Genomic DNA, 20,943 nt, shown 5'->3' with positions numbered 1-20,943 from the left:
GTTAAAATAATAAATGGGTACCTGTCAAAGAAACATTCAGAGCAAATGTGGCCCCTGTAGATATGTCTATTGTAGATTTTTAAAAACTCCTTCTGCTTCCTTGTATGGATATTAATTAATAATAATATTTTCTTTCATTGAGATAGATGGAACTGCTAATTACTCTTTCCCCATGAATCCCTCACTAGTACCATTTATCCTGTAATAATTAAACATCTCAAGGCAAAAAATTGTTAGTTTGAAGTAGTTAGTAGTGATGTAACTGCTGGTAAAGAATCGGCACATAAATTACTACAAAGGATGTGGTTGTTTGTAGGATCTATCTCTGTATCAATTAGAAATAACAACATGGGACTAGGAATTTTGTTGGGTACCACTCTTCAATTTCTTTCAACTGAGGCAAATCTTCCCTCCTCAAGCATTCAAAAATATCAGTGGTACTGGAGTGTAAGACTGCTGAAAAAGGAAAGATCAGTGTTTCCTTAGTGTGCTGATGGGCAAAGATGCTTTTACTGAAAAACACCCCCGGTGACCACCTCGCTCTATTGAAAAGATCTTAGTACTATATGAAAGAGAGATGATAAGTTGTTTTACCAGGAACTAAAGAAGTTCCTAAAGTAAGGAAACCTGCACTTCTCTGCAGAGAGTAATTGAATATATGAATGTGTTCTTCCATACTAAATTGTTAAAAAACATTAGTTTTGGATGTACAAAGCATGCTGAGTTGGTGTGGAAAGACATAATGAAATGAGCAGGTATTAAGAAATGGCCATCAGAATCTCCCCTGGAAGCAAATCTAACTCTTCCAGGTATTTTTAGGGTAATTATTTTAAGCTATGGGTAAAAGTGGTATTTGTTATGCCGGGTCTATATGGAGAGAAGAATATTTTCATTCATTTAATTTTTTTTTAATTAAGAAAAAGAACAATAGACAGTCTCTGTGATGTTTTGAATTTTCCTCATGCTTTACTTTCCCAGCGCAAGAACCTGAAAACTAAATGTCATCTTCCAAAAGTAGCGGGAGGAAAGGCTAGTTTCCTAGGCTGGTTTTCTTGAATATACATTAAGGCTTTGTCTTTTAATATGAGCCTCTTGTGTTTGGACAGCATTACACAAGCATTCTTCTCACCCTTATCCTTCTTTGTGGTCAGCATTAAGGAATGCATTGCTTATAATCACTGCTCTATACAAGTCTTTAAAAGTGGCATCCAGCAGTCTCAGAAGTGAACACATGAGCTTTGTAAAACTTTACAGCTCAGATTTATTTTCCAAAACTGATGATTGCAAATCAGTTTCAATCCCACATCACAGTAATTTTGAAAAATTACTTCTCAAATACAAAAAGTCTAGAAACTAGTTTGGGAAAGTTTTAACCAGTTGGTAAACTAATTGTCACATAATATCTGTTACTGGAGAAAGCAGTGAGCGTAATTTTTGGTATTTTTTTTACTCTATGTTACATTCTTCAGCTACTACATTCATTATTTCAAGTATTCTGTGAAGCAGTGTCTTTGGTTGGAAGCCCACAGGGAGCTTTAAGAAACTATCATTTATGCTCCTGTTCTGAAATACCCTGCAAAGGAGAGGATCTCCATCCAGTCTGAGACAAATGACCACGAACAAAGCCTTTGTGGAAAGAGCTTCATTTTGTAAATAACAAATGACCTTCAAGTAAAGGGCTTGAGTCACAGTGACTAAGAAGTTACTATTTCCGTTGCTCTAAGCTATCGCTCTTCCAATGAATTTCTGTGACTAATGGTGCACCAGCACCTGCCTCTTTAATAGGAAGTAAAGCAGGTTCATGTAGATCGCCTTCAGTGGTTTATGTTGTGTTTGAGGAGGCTAAGGATAGCAATTTTCCTCTTCAATGTCATCATTTCTTACAGGTCCCAGCCTCTGTCTGAGTTCCAGAAGACAGAATCACAAACCAGTAAGATTCTGCATAATTGGCTTTAGCAAAAAGAGGCTGAATGATGCTGCAGCAGTGAAACTTTAGCAATTTATTCATTTATGTTCTATGTAAAGGAATACCAGTTAAGAAAGTAAAAGAAAGAAAACATTAGTGGAATTCTCTCAGGATCCAATGTGGTGGCAGAAATCAGACCATTAGCTTTGAAATACTGAGAATAGAACGTGAATAACATTTTTAACCAACTGAGGACAAAGGAGCTGACTCCAGTGTTCATTAGTCTAGCCAATAAAATGGTATCACTGTATCAGAGTCTTACTAAGATTGATGGAGATTGAGGCACAAATTTGATTTTTGTCTATGGCTAATAAAAAACCATTTACCACTTCCCAGCCACTGCAATATCTTTCGAACTAAAACCAGACTTGGAACTCAGTAAGTATATCATGCTCTTCAGGAAATCTCTAAAGTTCTTCATTTGTCAAAGCATTTCTAAAAGTTTCCAAAATAGAAAGGTTTAAAAGAGCTTTGTAAGCATCACGTGTCTCAGGGAAAGAAAGAAAAGTTCCAGTATTCTCAGTTTGTATTTTTTGACTTGGGATTCTGTTCTGAGACCCATATAGGCAGATTTTGCACTAATGTTCTTGCTTATAGGCCTTTTGCAAAACAAAACAAAAAAAAAAGTGATTTACCCTGGTTTGAAAGCAAGCATGTAGAAGCCCTAATAGTTTTTATTAGGAATGTAATTCTGCAGGTTGTGCTGGGGGGGGTGTTGTGCTGGGAACAGCACTAGACTTTTCTGTCTGGTATCCTCCACAGCATGTGATTCACTAGACTGGTGTTGGTAACACTCAATTAATCTATTTTATATAACTAATCATAGACTGTAATTATTTTAATAGTCAACCTAGCTGTACACAAAAAGAATAATAATGGTTTTGCAGCTGTTTTGGAACTGAGGTTTCCATCCACTGCCTTCAGTTGTTAGGAGTCTATGTGTCAAGCATAGGGGCCAGTGTTTAGCACTAACCATCCTAGTGACTTCATTTCTTGGAGCCCAGATGCATCACTATTAAAGTCCCTAACATGCATGGGTGCTCAAACCACACACTCAAAAAGGAATTGTTCTTCCAAGAAGGAGAATTTAGGTTTCTAAACTCATTTCCTGGCTTTTGTTAGATTTAATTTGACGCTTCATCCTCTCTTTCACCAGAGACTTTAGACAGGTAATTTTGCTTTTTCAGAACCTGTTCTTAGTGAACTGTGCAAGGTATAAAATGTGAAGATACATGTTGTATCAATAAGGCCAAAGAGTAATTAAGACATTAATAGCACATTGTATTCCAGAAGTGTAATTAAGAACCTGTACTCACAGCAGAGATGCAGAGTTGGTTGGTAGCGATGAGACACTTGCTGCTCAACAAAAATATTCTGTTTGCTTTCTGATGAGGCTGCAAGGAGAACACCTTGCAGGTTGAGTGCAGACACATCTTTTCTTCTACCTTAGGTTATTATTTTCATGGACCTTGGCACTGTTCTGAAAGCTAGAACACAATGAAAACAAATGTATATGCATCAGCTGTGTGTTTCCTGTTTCATCTTCAGAGAATGGATATTGTCACAGATAAGGAGGAGAATATAAATCATAAAATCATTCAAGGGTTTTGCCTTTTCAGTACCATCTCTTAGTGCTACAGTATCTTCCATGACACTGATTCCCTTGGTCTGAAGGAAAGCAGCAATCTCTGCTTCTCACTTCATCAGCTGTCTAACTAGGCAAGATTTTAAACCCCAAAACACTGTACTTGAAATTCTAGATCCGCTGAACACAATGCAGAACTGCCTTAGCCTTTCACGGACCAAAAATTTTATATTTTGCACCTTTAATCTGGAGTTTCTGAATTGTTTTTTCTCATAGCTTTCTTGCAGCATTCATTTTTCATATAACAGCTCTAAATAGTCTCCATTGAGACCCCATTCCATACCAGCAGAAACCACACCATTTCTCCATATCATACCCTCCTGGTGAGGGGGCTGGAGAACAGGTCTTATGAGGAGCGGCTGAGAGAGCTGGGGGTGTTTAGCCTGGAGAAGAGGAGGCTGAGGGGAGACCTCATTGTGCTCTATAACTACCTGAAAGGAGGTTGTAGAGAGGAGGGTGCTGGCCTCTTCTCCCAAGTGACAGGGGACAGGACAAGAGGAAATGGCCTCAAGCTCCGCCAGGGGAGGTTTAGGCTGGACATTAGGAAAAAATTTTTCACAGAAAGGGTCATTGGGCACTGGCAGAGGCTGCTCAGGGAGGTGGTTGAGTCACCTTCCCTGGAGGTGTTTAAGGCACGGGTGGACAAGGTGCTAAGGGGCATGGTTTAGTGTTTGGTAGGAACGGTTGGACTCGATGGTCCAGTGGGTCTCTTCCAACCTGGTGATTCTATGAAAATAGAATCTACCCAAAAGACCTTTCAGACAGGCAAGACAAACTGACAAGGAGCATTAGAAAAGTAGCACTGTTACTATTTTCAAGTTCCTGCTACCATCTTCTCGATGGCACAGAGTTCTTCAGTGACTTAATCTTTAAGCCAAAACAGTCTAAGTATGGATTAAAAAGTTTCAGTTGAAATTGAGAGTCAGCCTCTCAGCATACAGGGCAGAGTTGCTCTCATAACACTGATCTAACAATTAATTACTTTAGCTGAATATACAGGACCTATATAGCTTTTCATTTTACCATGAAACTGCTCAGGTACTGTCAATTATCCCTTCATTAGTGGTGGTGTGGGCCATTCAGGGGAATGCTCTCCCTCATGGCCTTGAAGCAGATGGTTCACATCAAAAGGAAAGCTGCCCACAAAGCAGAACTTGCTCAAATGTGCCACCAGTGTTCTCCTATCAAGCACTGGAAATAAAAGTAAGCAATTCTGTCCTCAAAGTAAAGCTCACAACATCCTTTAAACTACCACAGGAGGATGAGCGCACAAAAAGAAACTCTGTTCGATGGCAAAAGAATCCTGTGAAGGCTTCTGCTGCTTAAAGCCTCAGGTGTGGAAGTAGTCCACATTTGCAGTGATCTACTAATCCTCATTCTCTGTGACCCACAGAAAAGACACTCAGAAATGGTTCCTAAAGCAGGACTCAGCACCTAGGAGACTTCTTCATACGTCAAAAGTGCTATTTAAAATCTCATATTGCAGCATTATAATGTCTGAATATCTTTTTCTTTTCTTTCTTCTCTAACAAGTACTGATGTCCCAAGTCCTTTCTTTGTCACTAAAACCAGATGGAGTTTCTCTGCTCTTGCCTTGTCTGCTTAGCCCAGACCTAGCAAGGCTCATCTAAAATGCTGAGAAAACAATCAAAACCTCCAAGGCCTATTTAGCTCTTATTTTCTCTTGCGTACTGAAGCTGCTGATGTCTTTTTGCTCCGAGGCCATGACCTTATTTATCTGTTTCATTGCTAGTTACATTTGGCTAAGGAGCAGGTAGTGAAAGGCAGGCCATGTAGCCATTCACCTTGTTTTATGAGTGGAAATCTTGCATTGAGCTATGGAGGGTTCTGAATACTTTCATCTTTATGTGGGTTGTTAATCTGAGGGCAGAGCTTGCATATTCTTACTTTTAGCATTGATGAAAAGAATTGACTAAAACCCAGTTGTTCTGGAGTGTTTTTAAGTGTCACCCATTTTTCATTCCGTGTCTTTTCACTGCAGAATTTCTGAAATCTATTCAAATCACATAAAGTACAAACAAAGAGAAGCCAAGTGTTTTAGCACAGGGACCAGCATGCCTTGCAGATGGGTTATAATAAGATGAGAATTCTCTTTGTCAGAACTGAATCCATACTTTTCATGTACAACCTTTACAAATTGTGCCCATGTGGCAGAGTTTGAATTACTTTTTTTACAGCTTTAGAAAACAAATGCAAAAACCTTTCAAGTGTATTCAGAGTCATTACAGTACTTTGCTGAACTGAATCAATTGTTGTAACCTCTTTGGGTGTGTAAAATATGAAATCACTATCACTTTCGTGGTCTTTCCAAGATTGTAAATTAGAAGGAATTGATTGTAGGTGCTTTTGGAAAGGACTCTGGTGTATTAAAAAAAGTGTCTTGATGACAAACAACAATATACTATTTGTAAGATCTTGCTGGATTAAACTGTCTTGTCCACTAATGGCCATTTGCCTTTGTTATTGTTCTGACTTGCCTTCTAACAAATTGATGTGCGCTGAGATTTATCATGTGGTGACTTGAGGAGACAAGAGGCTTTATCTATTAAAGTGGTTGTAATACTTGTTTTATTTGATAATTTTAGATATTATAAAGTTAGTTAATGTCAATATTGTCAAGTTTATTCACTGTTTTCCCAAGAGCCAATTTTTATAAAGAATTACTGTAAATTTATTTTTAAATTAATAACATTTCCTGGTTTTCTGACTACTTCTTTCACTATTCCTGTATTCACTTCTGAGGCTCTATATATGATGTTGTAGCATTTTTCTTAATGTATGAAAACCATTTCATAGCTTCCTGTTTTCTTTTTTGTTCTTGTTACTTCAGCTCAGGAATGGGGGGCTCTGTGGTCTTAGTGCTTTGAACTTCAACTAACAGCAATATGTGAATCTCAAAACATCTAAAGCTTAGTCCTTACTCATACTAGTAACAAAATTCAGCTAAAAGACTGTTAGTATCAAAATAGACCCCTCCAAATTATTTGCCTGCAGTTTCAGAAAATAATAAATCAAAGGAATGTAAAAATCTAATGTTTTGAAAATCTCAGTGACTAGACTTACTATACCCACTACAGCTACCAAGAAAGACACATCAGCTTTGACAGACTGACCCATTATGGTTGTTCCTCATGGGACATTATCCCAAATAAATGCAAAGAAATGCCTTATGCCTTGGGTACACTGACACAGCAGAAATATGTTTTAGAAATAATTAGTTAGTTAAATGCATAGTTTCCATATTCTTCATTGTGATGTAATAGGACCTTATATGTAGCTGTGGAAATATGATTTACATAACGTAAAAGAAAAAATCTTAGAAACTTTGGAGATAACAATTATATTGTTGTAGTTTAATATGTCCTGCAAATCACCACAGCAGAAGATACAATACTGTCAACAGGGAAACATCAAGTTGGATATCATGGGATTTTTCAGGGTTAGAATCAAGTTTCATGCATCACATTTTTGGGAATAGGCCCTGTTGAAAATTCCCAGCGGTAACACCAATAGTTATGATGTGAAAAGCTTAACAGCAATACTTGGAAGGGACAGAGAGAAATCTGCTCTGTGGCATATGGGAAGTTTAAGATGTGTCAGATTGTTAAAGACTATATTCTCATGTTTTTCATTGAAGCTTTTAGAGGTACTTGTAATGGAAATCGATGAACAGAGGAGCATATTGTTCGTCAGGTATTTTTTCTCCAGGTTGCATCAATTCTGTGTATGTATCAAATGACTGCAAATGTGTTGTACAAAAAAAATGGCACCTGTTATGCTGCTATTCATTACCCACCACGTTTATTTTTTTTCACAGAATGAAAAATAGGAGTCACAAAATGAAATGAGGGGTTAAATAAGACAGGAATATCACAGTCTTAAAAGAGTACAGCGTATGCTTTAATTTGACAGGGAAGGGCTTAAAGACTGTTAAAACAGCAGCAAAGGCAGGAGCTCTTCAGAGACCTTTAGTTCTTCCTTAACATTGTAAGCTGACTAGGCAGTGAAAATGGTGACAGGTGGAGCTTTTACAGCTCTACTAGTGTTTGTGCCAAAATTCGGACAAGCTCTAGTTCAAATGGTGGCTTGCATCCTCAGATGACAAATTATACCTGGTCAGCACAGGAATGGAAAACAAGCAAGACATTTTTTCTACCTCTGGGTTCTTTATGAAACTAAAATACTGCTTTCCTACAGCTTGCTTGTTTTTTTTTTCTCCCCCCCAAAAAAAAAAACAAACCAAAAAAAACCCCCCAAAAACATGTAGCAGTGATAAATGTGCAGGGCAGTAAGTCCAACTGACCAGTTCAGAGAGGTCATCCAAGTGTGTTCCTGTCAAGGAACAAATAGATGATTCTTCCCTGCATGTTCCTTAGTTTCTCCACACAGTACCTCCCTGAAACATTTCAGCATGTAATAGCTGTCACTCCTTTCAAATCCATAAGCCTGTGATGTCTTTATATAGCTTCAGAAACAGTACAGTGGTTCACTGTGGCAAGCTTTATGGTTTTGACAATATATGCCTTTGCTCTCCTTTAAAACAAAAAGGGTCTTGTTGAAGTCCCTGTGGCTTTATTACATACAAGCGGCAAGCTCTTTACTTTTTCAGTAATCCACATCTGTCAGCCACTGCTTACGAGATAGCCCAGGGGTTATCTGCCCTCTGTTATTGCTTTGATTCCTTTCATTTGTTTGCTTGCCCAATTTAATAACAAGGAGAGATCCAGCTTCTTGATGATTTTGTTGGCATAACACCAAGCTCATCGGCACTTAACTCCAAAGCAGTACTGTGGTTGCAGCTCTGCACTTTGGAAGCTGCTATATTGGGTCAGCATCTTTGCCTAAGCATCTTGCTGTTTGGTTTATTCTTTGTTCTTCCTCTGCTGCTCAGTATTTGTTGTGCAGCAACCATGTGGGCTTACTTTATCATCTCAGAGAAACGTTTTGTAAAGCAACATAACTTCCTTTGAGTGTAATGAACCATTCTGTTATGTGAATTTTGGGGTTTTGCCTGTCTAAATGTTTTAAAAATGAGGGGATACCACTGCTGTAGTTCCTTGTTGTCTACCAGCATGCAGAAAAGCTGTGATATATAAATAACAGATGTAGAAGAGAACAGAGCAGAAAATTGCCAATTAAAGAACATTGTATAACAGCTACTCCATCTGGGTCACCAGCAGGGTTTGAACCCGAATGTCCAATGTTGTAAGCACTTGGAGGCCGCTAGCCCTTTCTGCAGCAGCCCTGGGAGGACAATGCACAATAAACCCATTCTCACTTGCGCTGCTTTCACACTAGCGATGAGGAAGGAGGAGTTTCTGACTTACCTAGCACCATGCAATAAAAATTCGGCCAGCTTGGTTTTTAGTGCAGTTAAAGCAAAAGAACTCTCCAGACAATCACTTGCAATTTAACAGGGTTTCCCCCTCCTCTTCCACAGGTGTAACCATAGAAACTAATTTTTTTTTAAAGTGTTGATATATATTGAGTTGATGATGTGTGAATATTTCCCACCTTCCTCCAGGTGCTGTTACTTAAATTCATGAATGTTTTCAGCTTTGCTAATGTGTAGCTCCTCCTTTCTTGCTGTACTGTGGATTAGCCATCTCCAGGCTCCCTAATAATGAGCAGCTGCTTCAATGTGAGTAGGGTGGAAAAAGGGGAGTGTGGAAAGCATTGCCCTTCTTCCCACACAGTACATTTGTTTTCTGCAGTGCTTTACAGAAATTGTCGTCTTATAGAGGGAGATTTGCTCAAGTCACTGGTTCTGAGGCTTTCTCTGACTCCATGAGAAATTATCTAGACGCTGCTGTAACTTGCGGTAATGTATATAGACTAAAACTAAGTCACCCACCAGTTTCTTTCCAAGAAGAGAAACAGTCATGGGTACTGAAAAACAAACCACTCAAAAACAAACAAACTAAAAAAGCACTTTGAACTGCCTGTTTCTTGTAGTGGGAATCTGCCAGGAAGTAGCTCATGAGCTTTGCTACCCAGCTTTCCTGCAGCCCTGTTTCATAGGCAGGTGCATCCTATCAGATAACCCTTAAATCATCTCCTCATGACAGAATTGCCCTTGAGTGCCTGAGCAGATTTCACTGTGTGGGATGGCTTGAACGCTAAGTGTGGGGGTGATGCTTCCAACAGGTAAAGAAGAAGGTTTCTGACACATCAGTGGGGAACAGTTCCCACAAATCCCCATGTCAGGTGGAGTATGACTATAACTTGGCACTTGTATGCCAGCAGAGCTGTTAGCCTTCATTGTCAGCTTTCAGAGTGATTTACAAAATAATTTTAAAAATTCATGAACTTTCTTCTTTATGAAGCATTGTTGTGAAGCTGAATATTTTATTACACAAGGCAACCATCATTCATTTCTAGGCAAGAGTATGTGACTGCAGTTTTGAAAGGCTAGGATGCTGGGATGGTTGGTATTGGAGAGAAGGAGTTCTTGCACTGTATATAGTGAATAATCACTTAGCAGTTTCTTGCACATGCCTTCCAAGAAAAAACTACTGCTGTATGGTCTGTTTTTTCAGCTTTCATTTCTATGTGCACCGCTGGCTGTGATATTTTTCTTTTTTTAATTACTTTCTTATGATTATGTATTCAATCTCATAAATTAAAAGCTGATCTAGTTGGAAATACAAGTTTTCTAGTTAACTTGCTTCAAGGTCAGGTACAAGTTTTCCACATGGTTCATTGCGACTATAGCTGCCCATCCAGAGCACAGCAGAGCAACATGGATCCTACAAAGCATTGCAGGTGAGTTCTTCTCAGTCAATAATAAGTAAACACAGTGGAACAAAAAAAGAGCAGTTAGTTCCTTATTCGTAGCAGTGAGGTGCTGTGATGCAGTATTGTCATAAGCCTTGTCCTGAGTTTGTAAGGCCTCAGGACAGTGGCACGGCAGGTCTGCCTTGTCTGAGCTTCTCTTGATCTGCCCTTGCTGTACTTGGTTTACCTGTGATGGTAGTTTCTCTAATCGGTCAAGTGCCTGTATCTCTTTTACTTGTGTGATGGAGTTCTGTATTTTTATATAGACAGCAGTAGGAAGATGGTGTTCTAGGTAGAATGGAATATTTATGACTTGAGCACAATGATGCAGTATAGAGAAACACAGGCTTGATATGAGAGCAGGGGCACTGAGAAGGAGGTGTTGGATGCAGAAGGGAGGAGGGCAGACATGGCAGGATAAAAGTTGAGGTACAGGCTTGGCATTGGAGACAAAACAGCTGTAAAAAAATTCAGAAGTTGTCAGTTGAAAAAAATGTAAAATGGTGTGTTTCCTCTTTACCCATAAACAAGAATTTGATTTTCACGTACTCTGTGTGATATTACAGTAAGAAATAAAATGCTTGCATGCCATGTTAAGAGGTGGTTGACACGATATGCAAACATGATGGTGAAAATAAAACCTAAAGCACCAAAGATATTTTAGAAAAGACTGCCACATCTCCATGAGTCATGGAAATCCCCACAGCTGCACTGAATCAAATCTGTCCTGGTCAGCTGGAGCATGAGCACAACCCACTGACCATGATTAATCATGATAAGGGCCATAGGCTGGGTTTTATTGCTCTGTCTTTTATTGAGAAAGCAACTTTTCCCCTACAGTTTCTAAGTTTAAAAGTGATATTGACCTGAATTGGAGATAATTACAGTAGAACATAACTACGCCTCTGTGATTAGGTACAGTGCAACCACCTCCAAGTTCTTGTTTCTCAGCATGTCAGAGTCCTGTGCTTTTAGCTCCATCTCAGCCACCATCCCCCCTCAGCAGCTCATCTGCTGGGAGCCCCCACCCTGAGACAGTTTTCCCACTGCCACCACTCCAGACTAATACAGACCAACAGAGCATTTGTTGGACAGGATTCGCTCTTCTGTCTGTTCAGAGTTGCTTTAGTGCTTTGAACAAATTAAGCGTGCTAAGCATTCGAGAACGGGACCTGGATGCGTTCTCTGAGTGTTACTGTTCTTGCAAGCAAGGCACTGTTTTTTAAGAGGGGGCCTGTAGTTGTGTTTGTATGCAGGGGAAGGGAGTGTTTTATGAGCTTTTATTGACTACTTCAAGAGAAGTTTAGGTGGCGACACAGTAATATTTGATAATTATTAGAGTCTTCATTTAGGTTCTTTGGTAATTCAAAAATACTACATGCCCACTCTAGGGGGTTTTTGTGATTATCTGGCCTTTGCAGTGCTTGAGCTTCAGCATCTGGCCAGAAGAGGAGAGATGCCTCTTCCCCTGGCATAAGCAGTCTGACAGTGCTTTGAGGTACTAAGTATTAATGTTTCATGCCTGAGAGACCCTGGTCTCCTCGGTCTCCTGCTTACTACCAAGAGGGAGGGATATGTATTATCATCTGACGTCGTGGTGAGCAGCAAAAGCAAGTCCTTGAAGTGCTCCGATATTAACATTGGTCATGGGAGTTGACGAGTGCTGGCAGGTACATCGCCTTCTGTGACACTGAACAGAATCATGTGGCTGTGGTTAGGTAACAGAAACCAGTCATAAATCAGCATTCCTGTTTTTTAACATGTTTTATATTCCACTGACTTCAGCTAGCCATGGGCCCAGGCTCTCTGCATCTGATCTTTGTCTTCAAGCCCATTAAACCATTGGTGGGGGGCAGGGGGAAGGACATCTTTTAAAATTTTGCTTTAAAAGAGGCAAGGACAACTCACAAACAGCTATGACATCGTAACCGTGGAGGGCAGGAGGTTAGCCTTGAGCTGTGACTACTCCACACCAGCAAATGTCCCATCAGGTGGGTGAAACAAGCAGAGAGAAAAGCATCATCCTTAATTACAGTTTTAGCAGTAATGAAAAACTTGCATTAGAAAAGACCACAGAATAGCTTCACTGAAGGCAAAAGAGTGTAGCCAAAGCAGAGGGACCCCTTGCACCTATAATGTATAAGCACATTAAGGAACGTATTATTAACCTTTAAGCTTGCTAAAATGTATCTGATGATAATGTGTAAGTACGCCCTGCTGTTGTAACACCACTAAATGGATAAGCAGCAAACATACAAATCCAAGCAGAAATATAGAAATAATCTGCAGCAGCAAAGAAGTCATTGGAGAATTGTGCACTTGCCTAAATGACGGTACAGAAAAACACCTACAATCAGTAAGAAAAAAGGTTATAGGACAAGCAAGGAAGATGTATGATCAAACAAAAGGAAACATATTTTTGTTATACATATTAATGTGTGCATGTGTGTATATACACCACGCATAACAAGCAAGCAAGGTATCTGGTGTCACCAGAACAAGTCCTGGTCCCCCCCCCAAAAAAATAAGCAGTCAGAAGCAGATGGAGCTCCTTTTGGTGAGGTGGGCTATGAGCAGAACAGGAAGAAAAGGAAGACAGGAAAGAGCTCATAAGCTGGGCCACCCTGAATCAGTGCTAACTACCTGCACCAACCTCTTAGTTGCTGTACACTCTCAGCTCGTTTAGAATAAGATTCTTGAGGACTACGTGATTTGCGTATGTAATGCTAATTATTCATGAAGACTACTAATTAACCATTGGCAATCTATGTTGGTCATGACTGTTAATCTAGTCTTGCTCTGAAATGTGGAAATGACCTGATCTATCAGTCTTTCAAACACCCCCATCATATTGATCTCTAAACAGCCTGATAAGTACATACAAACATATATGTGTGTGTATCCAATTGCAAGAAGGGAGAGAGGAAAAAATCCAGGACATGAGTTGCTGCAGCCTTGAAAGCCAGGTCAGAGGCTCTGGGATATGGCCCATGGCAAGTTCTGTTACACTGCTAAGGTAGGCAGACAGAAAAGATGCACTGCCTTAAGTGCTAACCACAGCCAGCAGCAGGAGCAGCCAAAAATCCTTGTAGTTTCTGATTCTGAATCAAAGGTTTCTTTCCATTCCTCTATTTAGCCACCAGCTGATCAACCCCTATCCATTTTTGCTACGAGCACTATCACGAATGCCGCTCTGTTGTAAGAAGTGCACATCCCCTACCGAGGTCCATGGAATTGATAGCTTCTGCCTCATTAGAGACCATATCAAAGGTCAACTTTTGTAAGGAATAAGCCTCAGCCTTCATGCCAGTGATTAGTAAGCAGAGAAAGGGAGGATCATTGATGCCATGGGCACAAATTAAATGGAACTACATTCTCAGACTGTCAGTGGCCTTCCCTTCATGGAGTTTTGTACCCCCCAGCATTATATACAATACATGTATACTATTTTAAGAGTGTACATTATGTATCAAGAGCACTTAAAGTGCCTCTTCATACCATCCCTTTGATTCCGCTTGTTTCCGATTAATTTTTCTGTACCAAAACAGGTTCTGAGACACTGAACAGCTGCAAGCAGATATCTTTCCGATAACAGCAGTATTCAACTTGCCATAGAAATGTCCTCATATTTACCTTTTTCTCTCCAAAATTGCTGTCATCGTGAGCAGCTATGAATTTTTATTCTATTAACAGTTGTGCACTTTTGATATGTTTGGAAGTACCAACCTGGGAACAGAAGTGTACTACTGTTTGAAGTGGGAATTGCCCACCTCAATAACACTTTCTTCTCTGCATTTTCAGCACATATTTATGTTTGGGACACCTTTAGATTACCTTGCACTGCCTAATCCCGTGTGGGCTAGCCAACCTTCCAGATACGCTTCCTCAGCATAAATATTGTTTTTAATCAAGATATATGTATTTATTCAAAAAGGTAGCATTCATCCCAGTGTGGGTGGATAATATTTTTCTTAAGTCTCAAGAGATTTCACATGACAGTTAAATTAATTTGTAATTCTAGCAAAAAGCATAGCTATGGCTGGCAGACCAGTGTACATGCATATAGACCCACAAGGTGGAAGAAGATGACTGAAGAGCACTGGGCCTGTTTAACACAGAGAGATGTCCTGCGTTTGCCCCATTGCCATGATTGCATGGGCCACAAAAATACGGCTTTTCAAGACACTGCACTTAGGAATATGCTAAGGACCCTTACACTGTGTAACCGTGCATCTCCAAAGAGAGTGAATGAGTCCCTCGTGTGACATCTCCCTGCGTTTGCCTTCAGAAATTCCTAGCAAACTGTTTTGCAAGTGTAGAGAGGAAGGCTGCTCTTTATTCAGTCACTTATTACATGAGGCTGTGGTACTGTTTGAATCACAAATTGCATGCTAATGGCCTAATTCATAAACCATTGACATTTTTTATGAGTCCTTAACATTCAAAAATGAAGAATTTGTGCTCAAAAAATAATTTGCATTGCAAAATTCAATAATTTAGTTTCTCATATTCATTAATGCCTAAGCCCACACCACATAACTTATCCCACTCTAACTACACTTCCCAGCACACTGATAAAAACCGGGTACACAGTAGTTCACATAAAGTGCTTCTATTTGCAGCTAACTCTTTACCTGCACTGATTGATTATGTTTGTAGAGAGGATAAATCCAGCTATGTGGCAAGTGTGATGAATGCACTAAGCAATGGCTGCTTTGAAGCTGCTTTCTGCTCTAATCATGTTTTCTTCCAATGGCATTAACTACCATAAAATATGAGATCATAAAGGGTAACGATATCAGACAACAAAATCATCCTACACACTGCACAGTCCCACTGTATTAGGGAAGGATTCATGTTTCATTAATGAAAACTTGCTTTGCTTTTGACCTAATATCACTGGTTGTCAAAACCAGGCAAGAAGACTCATAATAATGTACAGCTCCTAAATCATCCACAAATTCTGAGTGCTGTGTATTACCCCATTCTATAGAGAGGGAAACTGAGGCATATGCAAAGCAAATCGCCTGATAATTCTTGTAGAGTTGGCTCAACTTCCTTAACTCTGAGTGTTCAGCACTGCTTCTGTTGGATGTGTACGTGCAGGCTGTTATAAAGTAATTACTGCCATGTAAACAAGTTTTATAAGTAATGTTTTGGATAGTTAAAGCAGAATAACTAGGGCACCCTAGGCCTTTCTCTTTTCAGGAGACTTCATGAGCCAATCTCGAGGGGCTGTGGGTGGATAGCATTGCACAGGCATTCCTAGACAGTATTTTGTTAAAAGGGGAGTAATTCGAGAAGTCTTTTCATAAAATAATTATTGTATGGGGAATCCAATCTCCCAAAAAAAGGATGGAGGGTTGCTGCCTGGATGAGGATGAAAGTCTTTGTTGTAGGAGTCCTTGTAGAAGTGTTTTTCTCTGGTTTAGGTGTAAGTCTCCAAACTACTGTGCTGCAAAACAATTCATCTGGCCTGCAATGCTAGGGGACTGCTCCAGCACAGGGTCTAGTTCATTGTTATTGGTATATCTTAAGCCACCGAAGAGATATTTTGTCTTTAGTTAACTACATTTAAATGACTTCTCATATACCATTTCTGCAGAAACAGTTTCTATTAACTGTTTACAAATGTCTTTGTGATGCACAATTTGATCCTTTCTGCAACAGAAATCACCAAGGGGAGTGTCTGGAGGGCAGGGACGGATCCTTCACCCAGGATGTTAACAAACACATTTAGGCATTTAGACTGGACTAAACACAGCAGAAGCTGCCTGGGGCCGTTTCTGTAAGTGTCCAAAATTACCTCCCAGAGAGCTCCTATAACAATTATTCAAAAATTTAATTGTGATGGTTCAGTCAATCACCTCCTTTCCAGCTGGCCTGTTCTCTCAAGCTGGTCCCTTATCCCATCTGTGTGGAGACTGGCTGGACTTTCTTGGCTCACTCAGAGAATTAGTGGTGCTGGTACCCTGGGTGTGCACCCAAGCACGGCCCTGAAACCCAGCTACACCATAGCTAGGGCTAAAGTTATTTTTACTTATATGTTTACAACTTGTGTCCTCAAGCTCTTGCTGAATTTTTTTGCTGTGATGTATTCAAAATTGGCTTGTCCCCACAGCTGCAAACTCCATTTTGCTAGATTAAGGATTGTTTTCTCTTTGCAATGACATTTCAAATAATAATTTTTATAAACATCTTGAAGGGTTCTTCCTTTACATATTTGTTCAGTTCTAGTGAAGAATAAATAATTGACAGGATCACTCACCAGCATCCATTACATCCCAATATAGGGTCTGATCTTACTTGCATTTAAAGCATTCTCCGTAACACATTAGAGAACTGGATGCTTATTCTAGACCAGCAAGTGTTTTCCTGTGTCATTAATTTGTTGAAAATTAAGTTTATGCAGTCTCTTTGTTGGGTTGGCCCTGAAATTTTAGCCACGACATTGGAAGTGCAACATCAGGAATCACACAGACTTGCCCTTGCTGGATAGTCTGCAGGATCCTGGCCTTCTGTTGTACTGTTTCTTTTGTATTTTCAGTCAGCATTTAATGTTTCTTTGGAGTGTTGGTGGCTTTCAAACTCCAGTAGCTGAAGTTGCTGACAGCTAATAAAGCAGCAGCTACAATATATTTGCAGAACTTCCTGTCTGAGGTTGGTTGATAAACAGGCCTGAATCGCAGTTCTGTAATTACCTGATGGCAAAGGCTTTGGGAGCTGCTGAACCATGGATGCTTCAGTTTTAAAGGTCAGATGAAATGCTGATTTATATAAAAACAAATCAATATCAAAAAAAACCAAACAAACCCTGTTGTTTCTCATAGAAAATACATGAATTTGAGACCGGTAGATAATGTATGTATGTAATAATCAGACATCACTTCTTCCTTTCTCTGGCAAAGTCAGAGCATCGCAAGACCTAGATGACACTCCTAACCACACAGCGCTCTGTTTTCAAACAGGCCTGAGTTGGTACCTAAGGTTCAAAAGGACCAAGACAGAAGCTGTCTTTGCAGTTCTCTGTGTAAGGCATATCACAATATAGCAGGTTTGGGGTTTCTCAACTCTCTAGGAAAGGTCTTTTGTTTGTTGGTTTTCTGCCATGAGAGAAAGATGCAAATGACACAGGTATAGATCTTTCAGGGACACATAGACAACTTTACAAATCCTTATCTATTCTGAACATGTGTCTTTTAAAATATCCTGGTAAACTAGAGAAAGCTGCCTGAAGTGTTGGCAGTTGAGGCCTCGGTGGGGTTTGGTCATGTCAAGACATCGCTCCTGGTGGGTGTTACACCAGAAGCAGTGGGCTGGTTTACTCCTGCAGTGGAAGAGATGGGCAGACACAGGAACAGCCAGAAATCTCTCACTGTTGGACCCTCTGGACTCCCAGCTCCTGCTCAACAATGCCATTTTCTCCATCCCTGAAATCTGCTGTTCTACCGGGACTCTTTTCAGGTTTGAGGGGAATTTAGAGTCTTTTGCATTTTGATTAAATCTAAGATTCTGTTCTGTGTCTCAGGGAGCAAAAGATAACTTTCAGACCCCAGTTTTGTACCCTTAATAGTTACGCACAGGCTGTTTCAATTTCCTCATCTTGCAAGAGGATCTGTCCATGTAGAAAAAGAAACTGAAATCTCCATGTGACTCTGTTGCACTCAAGTCCACCTGGGGCGCTATTTATTTTAGCACCCAGACACAGTGTAATTGCAAAACTGTGCCTCTGGGTCCAAACCCAGCTAACCTATTGCATCGTGGCTGCCTGCAACAGCGAGAGACTAGACAAAAACTGTCTGCTGTCAAACCTCCCATCTTGCTCTTTTTGATGCTGTAATACACAGTTACGCCCATCTTGCATTTCAGGATTGACATTAAAGGAAACATGCAAGTCTGGCTCCAGTGAAATCCAAAAGATTGTAATTATGTTAATGACAGCATTTTGGCAGCAATAAGAGAAGAGGGAACTGCTTACTGATTTTTGAGCCATTTAACTGGTTTTGAGTCAGTCATATTTTCCTGCCTTTCTCTCTAGCTCTTGAAAAACTACACTGAGAAATGAGAACAGAGTTCTGGGTATCCATATTAAGTGGTATTTAAAATAGTTTATTTATTTGAAATTGTAAGTTCTTTAGAATGAGCGAGTTAACAAACCTGTTTTGTTTCCATACAATAAGCTCTTCATAACTAGAATTGGCTAGATCTCAAATGTGACCAGTATAACAATACAGTTGTAAAAGATGATCATTCTGATTTTGAGCAACACTTTACAATTCATCTCTGAGGGCAAAATAATTGGCTGACATAAATGAACATACCTCTGCAGTGTTTTTCTGACCAATATATGAACTTTAATTTTTCATAGGCACATTTCAACATACCCTCCTCCAAGTTAGAAGCTGTAATTATGAGTCTGCCTTTTATAAGACCGACTGCGTTGCTCTTAAAAATGAATAAGGTTTCCTATTATTACTGCACAGCAGATGGAGTGGCAGAGCAGAGCTGCCTTGCGGATTGTTAAACCAAACTGTTGCTAAGAAAAAAACACTACTGAAGACCAGGACCAGTAGTTATTTGAGAAAAACAGGTTCCTGTGCCTCTCCAATATATTTATATGTTACATCCAAAGCAAAGATGATGAACATATGTATTTGTTTGAAATGCCGAAGCAGCATGAGCTTAATGTTACAGCTGCTTAGAAGTGAAGATTGCATTTGTAATTTGAAGTTGTTTCGAAGTAGTGAAGGACACTAGGGAGTTGTTTGGGGCGATAGAATGTGGAATATCATTACAAGCACACGTAGATCATATTTTGCTTGAACTAATTCCTCCTGCTATTTTAATATCAAACATAACCCATGCCAGGTTATATCTCAACTGTATTTGGTATTTCAAAAAATAATTAATAGTGTCAGTTTTATTAATGTGTTAAAATATGAATTAAAAACATGACAAATCAACGGGAAACAGCAGTCTGTTTTAATGAATATTTCATTCTGTACATCAATAAATCATAGATCAAAGGGAATTAAGCACATTCTGTGATATTTCTTTTCTGTGAATGTGGGGTTACTAAAAGTTTTACAAGTTGTTTTGGCACTTACTTAGTTGCACGTTTTAATTAACATTTCAGGAAGGAAATAAAAAAAGTTACAGCTTTCAATCCCAGAAGAGTCTGGTGTTCGAAACAGATCATCCTGTTTTCTGTCTTTATCATTACATTGCTTTAGAATCTGTAGTTTGCCATATAATCGCAGGTCTGTGTCATGCGTTCAGGTACCTTGTGGTTGTTTTCCCAAACCAGGCTGTTCCTAAACTTCTACCTCACAGAAGGTGAAAATGTTTATAACAAAGCATCTTCACCTTGTGTCAAGCTTTTATGACCAATTTGCTGCATGTGACTTTGAATGAGTTTGGCACATCTCTTTCTGGCATCTCTGTTTTCCCAGAGTACAAGTGAATTTGAATATAAGGGCTCAAACATGAAGCTCTGTCTTCATCAATTGTGTGTGTACACATTTAGCCCCTACAGATCCCTTAATGATGTATGTTATATGGACAAAAACTTTTACCGTTGAAGCAGGAGTCTGAACTGCATAGGAAGTAAAAGATTCAGATCCTAAGCTTTCAATTCAGTGATTGATTAGCACTAGGGACAGTTAACTGCAGATGAGAATATCAGCACGACGGCTTCTCTTCAGGAAACATCTCATTCAGAATCTCAGGTTTTCTCTAAGCACATAGTTAAACTCCATCTTTCAGGCTACAGAAATGACCTTCCAAACAGGAGCTGAACAGACGCCTGCAGCAATGTATGCCTGAGTTTGTGTAAATAATGACTGCAGTGGACAAACTTGCCTTGTTTGTCCTTCAAGACCTTAAGCTGGATCCAGTCCTGATAACGTCCTTCCAGAGCAGTGAACAAGCTTGTCTGTATGATACTTTCTAGCCAGGAAGGTGGATATGCAACTATCCTTGGATATGAATCCAATATATATAGCAAACAATTTGCCATTTAAATGATCAAAAAAAAAAAAAAGACCATTAAAAGCAGACCTGGCCAAACATTCCTTTAGCACTAAAGGGCACAGATCCTGACATCCCTTTTTCTGTGGGCACCCACCTGCTGAGTCTTGTGTTGATACCCATCATCCAGCCCATCTGGATATGTCTTTGCCCTGACATCAGGCTTTTGCGTTTATTTATTCCAGAAATGCTGTACCTACAATTAGCCCTGCTGAGCATGCTTCCAAGGTGACTTTTAGAAAAGGTGATATGAAAAGTATCCTGTTTTCTCAGGGGGTTTTGTTTGTTCTTCTTTGTAGGAAGTTGAGGTGCTTATGCTTTGTGGACCAAGGTGTTTGTTTATCACTTTGGCTGATAAAGTACCTTCACATTCAAAGGTATATTTTATATTTATACATACATATGCACACACATATATGTAAACTCCATGTTTCTGAGTGGGCACTGGGCAGTCCATTAGTACATAATGACAAATTTAAAAATTTGGCCAAACCTCATTCCCATC

The sequence above is a fragment of the Phaenicophaeus curvirostris genome, chromosome 16 (assembly GCF_032191515.1).
Source record: "Phaenicophaeus curvirostris isolate KB17595 chromosome 16, BPBGC_Pcur_1.0, whole genome shotgun sequence".
Classification (NCBI taxonomy): Eukaryota; Metazoa; Chordata; class Aves; order Cuculiformes; family Cuculidae; genus Phaenicophaeus; species Phaenicophaeus curvirostris.
The sequence above is the reverse complement of the archived record's forward strand: the minus strand, read 5'-3'. Positions refer to the sequence as shown.